The sequence below is a fragment of the Sciurus vulgaris genome (assembly GCF_902686455.1).
Source record: "Sciurus vulgaris genome assembly, chromosome: 17".
Lineage (NCBI taxonomy): Eukaryota > Metazoa > Chordata > Mammalia > Rodentia > Sciuridae > Sciurus > Sciurus vulgaris.
In genome coordinates, this window is record NC_136478.1 from 68,641,577 (window position 1) to 68,656,334 (window position 14,758).

The window sequence follows — 14,758 nt, forward strand, 5'->3', positions numbered from 1 at the left end:
CCACTCAGGCCATTCCCACCTTGCTCTTACCAGGTCTCTAGGAACAATTCCTATGTGGCTCTGCTGGCACCACTTCTCCACTGAAGCTGTAAGTAGAGTGGATTCTGCAGTTCTTCTCTCCAGAGGTCAGTGGGTTGTGTCTTTCCATCATCTCTGAATCAAATAGAACACAGACCCCTCTTCTATTCTTTAATCCCTGGTAAACTTTAGGTCTCCTGCACTTTTTCTGCCCCTGCCCATCAGTGACTTCAGCCCATGGTGACCCTCCACCTTTATATTCTGTACCTTTGACCATTGCCCTCCTTCTCACCCCAAATCCAATATATTATTCACTCAATTTCTTTACTCATCCTGCCCTATTGTTCCCTGGAACACCCAGTGCACTTAGGACACACATCACCTTTTACCCCATGTGCACCTCACCCAATGCCATCTCTCCCTATTCCACTCTCTACAACACCTGACTCCACCCTCTGCACCTCTGCTTCATCCTGCCCTACCTCTCATCTCCACTCTATCACACAACTCTCTGTCATGCCCCACACTTCAGACTTCTCATCACACCACCCAGATTGATAGCCATCATCAGTCTGTGTCAATTCTGTGTATGGAAATTGCTTTCCTGGTGTGGTTTGGTGGGGTAGAAAGAAATATAAAGGAAGTACTTGTCCACACTTTTTTGGGCACTTGCATAGTTGCTGGTATTCACAATTTTATTTATATGCAGATTTCCTGAGCTGCATTCACACCAGCTGCCATCTGACTGACCATGTTAAATTGAGTGGGTGTGTGACACTTGCTCAATGTTCACTTGTGCGTGTAGCAGGCTCCACTTCATGCATTGTGCAGAGCCCTGCTGCTCTGCCACTGGGGCACATCTTATAACTGACATCTTCCCCATTCCTCTTCTCCCTCTTTCCCTCCCTAACCATGGGGGGTACAAGGTTAATTTTTCTCAAATCCTAGGCCATTATGTTCTTTAGCTCATGGACATGGGAATGAGGACTTCCAAACTCCTGAGGATGAAGGAATGGCTGTCCCTGAGACCACAAATGATTCATGAATCCTAACAGGGCAGAGCTGCAGTGGAGGCTTTTCTCTCCACTTTGACACTCCATGGTCTCCCTGGCAGTGAACCTCAGAGCCTCTGGGACAGAAGCCTTCTCTTTCTCCTTTGACAGTAAAGAAATAAAGCTTCTTTTATTCTCTTCTTCAAAATATTATTCTTATTGGATTGGCATTGGTGATACAGACTGAGGACAGAAGTAAGCTATTGATATCAAGCTTGCTTGAAAGTGGTTATATTTGGGAATTAGTAAACGTAGGTCTATAACTGAGTGCTTAGATTATGGGAGTCCATATTGTGGTCTTCCATCTGAGTATGGAATTGTATTTGCCTGTGTGTTGTCAACCCTATGGCTGTATTCCATGGCATTCCACTGCACACAGAAGCACAGTATTTTCTTTTTTAGTCCTAAATTCCAGCAGAGTCAGTATGGAAAGGAAGTCTGAGGATATACTCATGTCTGGAAAGGAATTCTGGGGTAGGAACAGATTCAATGGAAAGGTAGGCAAACGAGGGGTATGATTCCTTCACTATGAGCTCAGTAGTAAAAGGAGTCATGTCCCTGACCTGATGCCAATTCCTCATGGCTCTTGAAGTTATTTAAGAAAATCATCACTGAAGATGTTTGTAGTTAAAAAATACCATCAGTATTGAATTCTCATTTAGAAGGGGCTTAAGTATATTAGTTTGCAACTAATCTTCTCATAACACTACTTCAGAAAATCATAGAATAAATTTTGAAATGCTATGATAACTGTGTGTGTAATGACTATAGGCCTATAATAAAGATGAGGTTGGAACTGCAAGGACCACCTCATCCTCTGGAGAAACCTGGGACTTTTTCTGGAGTAAAAGGCAATGTTTTCCAGCTCTACATTACAATCCACATAGTGCACAGAGGAAACATGACTCCTCTGTGTCCCTGTACTGTGATGGCTATGGTGAGATTTCTCTCCCTCAAAACACAAGAGAAGGGAACATTGTAATGATGAGAACTGAGCAGTCGCTGTAGACACCTCACACTGAGCCCACCATCTTCCTCCCAAGAAGCATGGTGAGTATTTTCTACTTCTGTCACAGAGGCAGAGTGTGGAAAAAGGAAATTTGAGAAACTGCTCTTTTCTGGAATAGCCTATGGGTTAGAAAGAGATCCAGTGCCAATGCAGACAAGGGATACAAATAATTCTTTTCTTATGAGATGTGTTAGTATCAGGAGTCCTGTCCCTGACCTGGTGCCAATCCAGGTTGACTCCAAGTAGATTATAATAAAGCCTCACTGAGGGTGGCTATTGTTAATAATCCCAGGTGTTCACACTGAAATCTGGTGTGGAGGGGCTGAAGGACTCTGGTATTAATGCTGTCCATGTTACCTTATGTCAATATAAACCATCAGTGTTATGGGAGCTGTTATATATGCCTTCATTTCTGCATTGAAGGTGAGAATAAAACCATGAGAATCACTTCATCATGTGCAGAAACCCAGACCAGCATCTATTTCTGGTCCACTCAGTGGAGACAGAATTTCTGGATTCATTTCCATTGAATCACCTATGGTGTGATGCCTGTGGCAAGATTTTGACCCTGATGAATTGGGAAGACACCAGATTAGGGAAGTAACTTTATGAGTACTGGATAGTGGTTGTCAAGACCAAAGGTAACTTGTATTGTTTCCTTTGGCTTGTTAACTTTCTCACCCTAATCCCAAACCCATGACATGTATTCTATGTGTTTCAATTCATACAATGCACAGCAATCAATAGCGTCCATATTCTATTTAAATATTTCTTGTATTGTCTTTCAAACTTTCTTTCATTACCAAAGGTTCCATAGGTGCTGTTACACATCAATTTTGGCCTGAGATAAGTGACAACTAAATTTCTATCCTACACCATTTTATCACATGCTGGTGTTTAATGTTTCATGTTTTATGGACAAAGTAATATCATTCAATTATTTATACATTCCACAATACTTGTGTTCCTGGAATGGCAATCAATTAACATTTCTATTACCAATGTAAATATTGAGTGAGTCTTGCATTAGTTAAATCCAGATGATTGATTGTCAGTGATGCTCTTTATTTTGTATCTATAAAGACATTTATAATTCATATTGGCCTACCAATTAAGTTTTATATCAAATATAAAAAGTCTTATTAGACCGCAATTTTCCCCATTTGTGTCATTCATTGGATAGTGACTTCCCTGTAGGTTTTGTTGAAACACATTACTTAATTTTATTCTCTTTCATTCTGTAAAAGTTGATCCCAATAATTTCTTTCATACACACTCTGTGCTTAGGTATGGGAGTAACTTCTTCATTTACCTATATTAATTTGTTATTTCAAACATATTTTCAAGGTGTTTCTGCTGCGTAATATGCAATTTGTTATCTAATAATACAGAAATATTCCTTTGTTATTGTAAAAGTTCCACTCATTTTCTTTCAAATTTACCCCAGAAATCCATTCAGAACTTAATTATTCTGTGGGGTTGGGGGTAACTGAGGTTGTCTTTGCTTCAATATGACCAGGACCTAAAGTTTAATCTGAAAATGTTGAGTGATTCTTCTGTTTACTGCTCTCATTTTCATTGCTTCCCCCAGGTAATCACAACCTGACCTTTAATGGTGACATCTCTAAGAAAATAGCCTGAGAATTCTCCCCATCAACAGGTGCATCTGGATGGCATTGCCAATTCCACAGGTGCTCACAATAAAATATTTCCTCCTGGGTAATTTGGAGATGGTGATTGCTCTGTTGCCCAGGAAGGTCTCAAACACTGAGCTCAAGTGTTCCTTCTGCCTCAGCCTCCTGAGAAGCTGCTGGCTATAAGGGCACACCAGTGCCTGGGTGCAAAGTTTAATAAGTCATTTTGCTCAGAGGAATGACTTGCCAAATCCAAAACAGAAAACTGTGCTAAATGACAGAATGGGCTCCAGAGTTGTGGCAATACTGCTGATGTTCTTATCACAGATCACAGTTGGAATTCTGGGAAATTAAGTTCTTTACTACACTGTAGTCTTATCCTGAAATGAGTGAAAGGGTGCCCACTGAAGTCCACTGATTTGATCCACAAGTACTCCACATCATTCTCTCTAATGGAGTTTCCCAGGTAATGACAGCATTTGGGATGAAACATTTCTCGAATGACCTTGGCTGCAACTTATTTCATGTGTTCAGTGAGTTGGATGAAACTTATTTCATGAGATCAGCAAGTAGGTAGGAGTGTTTCTGCTGGCCTTATCAGCCTCTTGAGCATCTTCCAAACCATCACAGTCAGCCCCAATAACTCCTGTTGGAGGGATCATAGGTGAAAACTTCTAAGTACATGCGCTTCTCCATTTGCCTCTTCTGGATCCTTTACATGTTGGTAAATTCCAGTTTTCCTGTCTATGTGCTTGGTCCATGGATAAGTGATAACAGAGAAAACAGATTTAGGATACTGTTCTTCTGTGGGTTGTAATAAAATCATAGAATCATTATTTTTATTTCCTGAAGTTGTCTTTCTGGAGACTATTGTGCTAAGCAAATGATGACAATCCCCAAAGTCAAAGGTCAAATGTTTTATCAGATATGTGGAAGCTAACCCAAAACAAGGGTGAGGGGCAAAGAAGAATAGTAGTTTAGTGGAGTACACAGGGAATGAAGGAAAGGGAGGGAGAATGGAAAAGGAAGGTCAGTGGAATGAATCTGACATGACTTTCCTATGTACAAATAGTAATATACCATAGTGAAGCCCATCATCCTGTATCTACAAGAAATTCCTTTAAAAATACTCTGGAAAGGGAGCAGGGTCAGGCTCTGTTCAACAGGGACAGGGAATCAGAGGCTGGTAATGCGACCTCTTCAACTGTGGATTTGGTCATTCCCAAAGAAATATTGATCACAAACATCTAAAAATGGGATCAGATGTTGAGATTGACCAATCTTCTGGAAGTCATCTCATAAAGTACAGTCACCAACAGGTGTTTGTCTCAGAATTCATAAACATGGATGGATCTCAATGGAGGGTATATTTGCAATAGTTTATAAAGGAAAAAGTAAACTGACAGAGAATTTGGTGGAAATTCTGTTTGGAACACAAAGAAGGCACACCCAATAGAGCTAAAAGAGAAGTTTCACTCTTAAAGGATTTAAAACATGCAAACATAGTAACCTTATAAGACATCATTTACACAGATAAATATTTGACTCTGGTCCTTGAGTATCTGATGTTTCTATACCAAATTCTACATGGATTAACTTATTGCCACAGAAGAATGGTGTTGCATCAAGACTTGAAACCACAGAACCTTCTCATTAATAAAAACGGGAAGACTGATCCTGGACCAACATGTTGAAGATTTGGACCTACAATTTCTTCTATAAGATGAAGGGTCTCTGGTCTAATTCTGAGGTCCTTAATCCATTTTGAGTTGAGTTCTGTGCAGGGTGAGATATAGGGGTTTAGGTTCATTCTGCTGCATATGGATTTCCAGTTTTCCCAGCACGATTTGTTGAAGAGGCTATCTTTTCTCCATTGCATATTTTTGGCCTCTTTGTCTAGTATGAGAAAATTGTATTTATTTGGGTTTGTGTCCATGTCCTCTATTCTGTACCATTGATCTACCTGTCTATTTTGGTGCCAATCCCATGCCGTTTTTGTTACTATTGCTTTGTAGTATAGTTGAAGGTCTGGTATTGTGATATCCCCACATTCACTGTTCCTGCTAAGGATTGCTTTAGCTATTCTGGGTTTCTCATTCTTCCAGATGAATTTCATGTTTTCTTGCTCTATTTCTGTGAGGTATGTCAATTGTGTTTTAATTGGAATTGCATTGAATCTGTATAGCACTTTTGGTAGTATGGCCATAGACTTTCATAACGTGACTCACATAGCATAAGAACTAAAAGCAAGAATCAATAACTGGGATAGATTGAAACTAGCAATCTTTCTCTCAGTGAAGGAAACTATCAGCAATGTGGAGAGAGAATGGAAGAAAATCTTTTCCACTCATACTTCAGATAGAGCACTGATTTCCAGAATATCTAAAGAACACAAAAATCTCTACACCAAGAATACAAATAATCCCATCAACAAATGGGCTAAGGAAATGAACAGACATTTCACAGAAGATCATCTATAACGAATCAACAGATATATAAAAAAATGTTTAACTTCTCTAGTAATATGAGAAATGCAAATCAAAACTACCATAAGATTTCATCTCACCCCAATTAGAATGGCGATTATCAAGAATACAAGCAACAATAGGTGTTGAAGAGGATGTGGGGAAAAAGGTGCACTCATACATTGCTGGTGGGGTTGCAAATTAGAGCAGTCACTCTGGAAAGCAGCGTGGAGATTCCTTAGAAAACTTGGAATGGACCCACCATTTGACCAGCTATCCCAATCCTTGGCCTCTTCCCAAAAGACTTAAAATCAGCATACTACAGAGCTGTAGCCACATCAATGTTCATAGCTGCTCAATTCGCAATAGAAAATTGTGGAACCAACCTAGATGTCCTTCAATTGATGAATGGATAAAGAAACTGTGGTATATATATGCAATGTAATATTACTCAGCCATAAAGGAGAAGAAAATTATGGCATTTGCAGGCAAATGGATGAAATTGGAGAATATCATGCTAAGTGAGATAAGCCAATCTCAATAAACCAAAGGAAGAATGATCTCACTGATAAGTAGATGATGAACATAATGGGGAAGAGAAGGGGCAAGAATGGAGGAAGGAGGGACTGTACAGAGGGAAAAGAGGGGTGGGAGGGGTTGGGGGAGGGAAAAATAACAGAATGAATCAAACAACATTACCCTATGTAAATGTATGATTACACAAATGGTATGTCTTTACTCCATGTACAAATAGAGAAACAACATGTATCCCATATTGCTTACAATAAAAATAAATTTGAAAAAATAAATAAAAATAAAAAAGGGAAACTAAAGTTAGCAGATTTAGGTATGGAATGATTAAATACTTATAAATACCTCCAGGTGATTAATTAAAAAAAATGCTCCAGAAAACTGGCAGAGTGATCAGAAGAGGAAAGGGAGCAGAGGGTGAGAGAGAATAGGGAAAGGAGAGGAACTGGTGACTGAATTACAACAATTTATATTCCATGGTTTTATAATTGTCAACATGGATTCTACTGTCATGTATTACTAAAAAATTACTATTGAAAAAACTGTCCAGGGAAATTTATAAAAATGATCATTACAAAGTAGAACACAGCATTGAGTGGGGTCTCTGGCACTATAATGGTCATGTCACAAGAGGCAGTGTCTACCTGATTTCAGCAAAAAACAAAGAGCAGCTTCTTGCTGAGCACTTGAACCCAACAGTCAAATTCCCACCCACAACTCAGTCACCACTCATTATCAGAAAGTGGCGAAGGGACTCATCTGGAATCTTCAGCATTCCAACACCTACATCTGCAGACCCAGCAGGAGCCTGCACATTTAAGGTGGGCTGAACAGGAATGTGCTTGGCACAGAGGCCCAGTATTTCCCTAAGGGCTAGCAGTCATGGTCAATGACTGGGCTCATAGACACTTCTCATGTTTTGGGTCCACCCTAAATACTTCTTCTTTATGTTTGACCCCAGAGTTGCCTGTTAGTGCTGCTTAGAATCAACAGGCAGCCTGTTCTTGTGCCCTGGATTAGAAGGATAGGGATGATTAGAGATTCCTCATTCTATACTGATCCCTTCAGAAAAAAAAAAAAAATAATAATCTCTTTGTCCTTTCTGAAAACTCCTGAACTCAGTGACCCTAGGCAGAAAATCCAAAATGGGGACTTTCCCTTCCAGCCTGAGAATTTACAGATGATTTAGGGGAAGTAATACTGCAAAAGGCAGAAATCTGGATTTCTCCCTTTCAGGGCCCTTCAGTGCTAGAATTTCAGGGAGATGAATAGCTTAAGCTCAGCAGAGGTATTAAGGAGAGTGGAGGAATTCCAGGACAGGCTGCCCAAGAAATGGGGTTTTTCAATGTCTCCCTCTCTTCCTGATAGCTGTTCCAGCTTTCTGTATATCCTCCACACCGTGCAAACTATCATGACAAGACCTGGCTCCAACACACATCATCACCCACAGGCTGGTCTCACAGGCCATCAGGAGAGCAGCCTTCTTGACAGGGATGAACATGGCCATGCAGTTCTCATAGTAGGGCTGATTCTTCTCCCTTATTTCTAGTGTGTCAGACCTTAGTGTGTCGTGTCTCTAAAGCATGTTCCTGAGAATTTTCAGCCCATTGATAATATAGGCAAGATAGTCACACTGCACCTGGATGTGCAGGAATACAGACTGAAGTGTCCCCCAGAGGCCCAGATCATCCACCCCAGAGGGTCACTATGTTCAGCTGTAGGGAGCCCACTCACTCCAGGAACTCTTTTTACTTCCTCCTCTCCTGCAGGCTTGAAGGTGGAAGTTGACCTGCAGATTGCATGCTTGCATGCTGGATGTCTCTCTTCTGCTCTGCCAGTTGCTGTTTATGACCTGCTGATGTCTTCTCCAGCTGGACCATCATGTCAGCTGATGAACCACAGACAGCAGGTGCTTCCTGTAGTTATGGTTAAGCAGTTCATCTCTGGGCATCTCCAGGTTGTACTGGCTTTTTCAACACTCCATAAAAAATACTGGGAAAGGTCTTTGTGCACATTTGTCTGGGGTCTGTTTATAGCACTCCCAATTCCTCATCACTGAAACCCAGTTCATTTCAAGAGTTGGGTTCAGGACCCCTGTTCACAAGCCTTCACCCACTGATGCCTTGACCCAGTGCCCCTCAGTAGCTGCTCCAAGTAACCCATGCTGTGGGCTACTCTGATTGAGTGTTCCTTCCTAGTGACAAGCTCCATCACCAAGGGAGTTATGTGATGACACCATCAGATGTCACAATCAAGAGCACTTGTCCTGGGTGTGGTCTGCACTCTCTTTACCTCTCCTCCCTGGAGATGAGGTCACAGGGCCACCAGATAGGCCTGGATCCAGGTCCCATTCCTTCAAAAGAGGATGGAGTTTGAGAAGGACAGAAAAGAAAGAAGAACTAGGAAGATTTGGGGTCAAGATGTCAGGGAAGCCTGGAGTCCAGTCAGACAAAAAAACCTTATGTAAGTTCCTCATAGGTCACACCTCACAATTTCCTGATCCTTCCATTTGAGACCCCATCAGCCTCCAGGGATCATGGAAAAGCAACAGCCTCTCTCAAACTCCTCAACGCTTATTTTAAAGTTACTAACAAGGAACTCATCATTTCCTGAGTAATTAGCCAGTGAGAAGAATGTTCCTCAGCAATGTCCTGGGCTCCCCAGGCCTGCACTGTCATCACCTCTACAGGTGAAGTGACAATTGCATCCCTGAAGGGGAAGTGGTGTCACAGGAGCACCACCTTTATCTCAGGTGCAGCTGCCTGGCTCCCTCCATGCTGGCTGTCCAGACCTCACATGAAGCCCAAATCTCACACAGTGAGTATTTTCAAGGTCAGTCCTTATTCCATAGTGAAGAAGCACATCGAGTATTTCCAATTTCAGTCTTTATTTCAGCAGAGTCAGTAAGGAAAAGAAGTCTGAGGTTGTCCTCATGACTTCAGAGGGATTCTGGGTAGAAACAGATTCAGTGGAGAGGCAGGCAAGAGAGAGGACTAATTCCTTTACTGTGAGCTCAGTAGTAAAAGGAAATGTGTCCCTGACCTAATGCCAAATACTCATGACTCTTAAAGTCATTTAAGAAAATCAGAACTGAAGACATTTGAAGTTGGAAAATCCATCAATACTGAATTCTGATTTGGAAGAGGCTTAAGAACTATAGTTAGCAACCAATCTGCTCTTCACAGTACTTTAGAAAATCACAGAATAAATTTGAACTGCTATGATGGCTATGAGTATAATGGCCTCATGCCAGTAGTAAAGATGAGGATGGAACAGTTAGGATCACCTCATCCTGTGTGGAAGACAACACCTGGGATTGTTTCTGGGACAAAAGATACTCTTTTACATTTCCACATCACTGTCCACCTAGTGCAGACAGGAGTCTCATCTCCTCTGAATCCCTGTGCTGTGCTGGCTCTGGGGAGACTTGTCCCCCTGTTGGACACACAAGAGAAGGTAACATAGTGATGATGAGAACTGGATTGTGCTCATCAGCTCGAAATGACTGGTGTTTTCTCTGGTTTCATAAGATTCCAACATTAATCACAAACTCAGAATATTTTCCTTTTTATTTCAATTCATTCAGTGCCACAGAATCCACATCCAGCTTCTACTGACATTTCTCTTTGTTGTTGTTGTTGTGAGAGCAGAGCAGGTTGACAGCAGGGTACAAATTGCATCCCAGCAGTGTGATCTTGGGCAGGTCCACTCCCAATTCCTCCCTTCCTCATCTGTGAACTTGGGGTAAGTGTGGTGGCTCTGATACAGGTGGTCATGCCATTAAATGTGTCTAGATGCACAGTAATTATATGGGTGCCTCTCTCATACTAAACATTAGGATGTATTTATTCTAGTTATCATTACTGTCTTTCACTGCTGAGCTGGACAACGAACACTGTCTAGATTTTTTTTTCTTCTCTCAGGGCTATTTTAATAAGATAGAGAAATTCTTTTTTTTTGTTGTTGTTGTTGCTTGATTCATTCTGTTATTTTTTCCCTTCCCCCACCCCTCCCACCCCTCTTTTCCCTCTATACAGTCCTTCCTTCCTCCATTCTTGCCCCACTCCCTAACCCTAACTCTAACCCTAACACTAACCCTTCCCTCCCCCCATTATGTGTCCTCATCCACTTATTAGCGATATCATTTGACCTTTGGTTTATTGAGACTGTCTAGATTTTTAAAAGTCAAAAATTAGTATCAAGTCTGGATAATTTCTCTGCATATAACTAGTTTCACAGTTTTCAACAAATTTTGCCAGCATATATCCCAGAAAATAAATAAGTAAAACTAATCCTTGGTCCTATTTACTGAAGCCCGATGAAAGAAATTTGGTACCAACAATATTTTTAAATAACTATAATATTCTTAGGTGTAAATTAAAACCATTGTTCATGGAACTAGTCTTCTGTGGACCTACACTGGTGTGTAATGAAATATCTTAGGATCACTGGTCCAGGCTCAGGCCCTACAGCCCATTAGCCAAAGAACAGACTAGAAGGGATAATTTTCTTTTTTTATTTTTTATTTATTTTTTTGATTTTTTTTAAATTTATTTTTATTGTAAACAAATGGGATACATGTTGTTTCTGTTTGTACATGGAGTAACAGCACACCATTTGTGTAATCATATATTTAAATAGGGTAATGATATTTGATTCATTCTGTTATTTTTTCCTTCCCCCACCCCTCCCACCCCTCTTTTCCCTCCTTCCTCCATTCTTGCCCCCCACCCCCCATTATGTGTCATCATCCACTTATCAGCGAGATCATTCATCCTTTTTTTTTTGAGATTGGCTTATCTCACTTACCATGATATTCTCCAATTTCATCCATTTGCCTGCAAATGCCATAATTTTATTATTCTTTATATCTGAGTAATATTCCATTGTATATATATACCACAGTTTCTATATCCATTCATCAATTGAAGGACATCTAGGTTGGTTCCACAATCTGGTTATTGTGAATTGAGCAGCTATGAACATAACATGTCTCTTGTATTGAAATATTCTCCACAATTTTTGTTTCATTACTGACAGTTTCACCAAAGTATTTATCAATTCACAAAAGCTTTTAGCATGAATTCAATGAGGATTTCATTTTTATCCTATACTAATCTGTCGGATATTAGTATTTCATTAGTATGTCATTGTTTAGAAACAAAGATATATTTTTGAATAATCTATGTATAGATTCCACTATACTTTTATTCCTGGAATGACAATGTGAGAAATAAAAACTCTGGTGGCCCATTTCCAGAATAAGTATTAAACTTTAAATGTGGGACGTAAGCTGGCAGGAAAGCAGAGTAAAATGTCACAAGCAAAAAACACAGGAATGTAAAAGTTCACACTAAAAATTTGTGTGAAAACGATGTGTGTGTGCTGTTTAATACATATTTTCTTTTCTAAAACCGATTTTATTATAAAGATGGCATTGCTTATCTTTAAACTTTAGGGCAGAAATCCACTGAGAACTGATTTGTTTTATGGTATGGATGGTGATTGAAGTTATTTTTCCAATATGATTAGAAAATATCAATTCATTCTGAAATATTAAGTGCTAAATTCTTTCTATGCAATTGCTCTCACTTTTCCTTGCTCTTCCCAGGTTACCATCACCTGATCAATAAGGCTCATTTTCCTTTAAAGCTGATGGCTAATTCTCCCCAGCAACATGTGCTTGGGAACAACTATTGTTAATAAGTCAATTTGCTCAGAGGAAAGACTGTTGCTATAATGTAAAGGACAATGTGCTGAAAGGCAGAATGGTCACCACAAATGTGGCAATAGGACTGATGCTCTTTTCACAGGTTGCTGTTGGAATTCTGGGAAATTTATCTTTGCTTTATCATAGTCCTTTCCTGCCGTGAGAGCACATTGAGATCCACAGATGTGATTCTCAGTCACCTGATGATCGCTAATTTGTTGGTCATTCTGGTTAGAGGAATTCCCCAAACAATGACAGCTTTTGGGTTGAAATATTTCCTCAGAGATTTTGGGTGCAAAGTCATTTTGCATATTCATCGAGTGGACAGAAGTCTTTCCACTGTCATCACCTGCCACTTGAGCATCTTCCAGAACATCTCCATCAGCCCCATGAACTCCTGTTGGAAGGATCTCAAAGGAAAAGTTTCAAGATACATTGTCTTCTCCATTTCATTCTACAGGGTCCTGTACTTGATGGTAAATTCCATTGTCCCTCTCAATATGATTGGCAAATGGAGTAGTGAAAACACAACAGAAAAAGAGATTATGGGTTCTGTCTCTACATAGTTGTTAACAAAATCACAAACTCATTATATGCAGCACTGTTTATATTTCCCAAAGTTGTGTTTTCCATGCTCATGATCTGATCTAGTGGATCCATGATCCTCATTCTGTACAAGCACAAGCAGCGAGTTCAGCACATTCATAGCATTAATGTTTCCTCCAGATCCTGCCCTGAGTCCAGAACCACTCAGAGAATCCTTGACCTGTGTTGAACTTTATGACTTTCCACATCCTCTCCTCCCTATTAAATTTACATATTGCTCTATTTTCAAACCCCATTGGGTGGGTGGTGAACTCCAATGACCTCATTTCACTGTATTTTCCCACTGTCAGCCACTTTCTTCTCATGAGACATAAATCCACAGTATTCACTCTTTCCAGACACTGCTTCATATGCAAAAAAAAAAGAAAGAAAGAAAAAAGAAAAGAATAGGAAATCCCACTGGATTCAGTGAAAATCCCCTATAATCCCAAATATTTGGGAGTCTGAGGCAGGAGGATCACAATTTGAAGGCCAGCCTCAACAACTTGGTAAGATCCTGTCTCAAAAATAAAACATAAAACAGACTGCTGATGAAGCTTGGGGAAAAGTACTCCTGGCCTCAATCACCAATTCCAATACATAATTAAAAATCACCTAATTGTATCATAAGTACATAAGTTACACGTTTCTGCACAAATGTTTAAGTGTTTCATTATTCTTTACATCCAAAACATCAATAGAGAAATGGATGAAGAGTCACTTGACTTTCTAAACCTAAATGGCACTAGGGTGGTCAGTTGGCTTACTGTGGAACCCACATGGCCATGGTGCTGGGAAACGGAACTGGTACTCTTCACACAATGCAGAACATCCTGTGGAAAAACATCCTAGCACATATTGCTGGAGGCAAATGGAATCAATTAATTCCCAGTACTTTGCAGTCAGTTTAATAACAACATTTGACCAAGTGGTGCACAACTGGAAAGGTTGTCTGAAATAAATGCAGTGGAGAAAGGAGTGGTGGACCTTGCTGGAGGATAACTCTCTGTAGCATTATCAGTAAGTTTATAACTTCCAGGAAAGTTTTGTTCCAAACTGTTCTTTGTTTGATAGTTGTGAAAACTGAGCTTGGGGAGGCAGATTAAGCATCCACTCCTGGAATGAAGGAGAGAATTGTTTTCTGCAGAGTGAAATAAAGATGATGTCTCTCTCAGGGGCAAGGGACAAAGCAGGCTTAATCAGAATTCTCCTTAAAAGTTTTGTTGCCTGTGTTCAGGAATTTCCAGGAGTGACACACACCACTGTCCTGTGCAGCATCCACCTGGGCCACTCCACACCACCAGACTGCACTTGACAAGGGTATAGGGAAGCAGGTGGGAGCACAATGCTCCTGCTGCCTCCTGTGCCACAAGGAAGGAAGTGCCTGGTTCTTCATCCAGGAATCACGGCTCTCCTGCTGGGACCTAGGCAACAGTAGCAGTGTAACCAGACACTTTCACAGTTTGGTAAAATATCACACCAGGGCATAATAATACATGCAGACATATTGTCACATCCTCGCCTGCACTATTATTCCCCCTGTACCAGGGGCTGAACCCAGAGGCCTTTCAACACTGAGCCACGTTCGTATCTCTTCTTTACATTTTTATTTTGAGACAGGGTCTCACTGAGTTGCTTAAGGCCTTGCTAAGTTGCTGAGGCTGACTTTAAACTTGTGATGCTCCTGCCTCAGCTTACCAAGCTGCTGGGATTACAGACATTCAACCCCACTCCTGGACTCACCTACAGTCTTA

The 14,758-nt window shown here is 40.5% G+C and overlaps 1 pseudogene across 1 annotated transcript in view; it reads left to right on the forward strand.

The window, feature by feature from the left end:
• LOC306648562 (vomeronasal type-1 receptor 4-like) overlaps positions 1-14,319 on the forward strand; it is a 51,100-nt pseudogene extending 36,781 nt beyond the window's left edge. Inside the window, exons 2-3 of the transcript in view lie at positions 13,019-13,346; positions 14,242-14,319. The product of the transcript in view is annotated as a vomeronasal type-1 receptor 4-like (transcript). The remainder of the gene's footprint in view (positions 1-13,018; positions 13,347-14,241) is intronic.
• Positions 14,320-14,758: the final 439 nt, after the last annotated feature.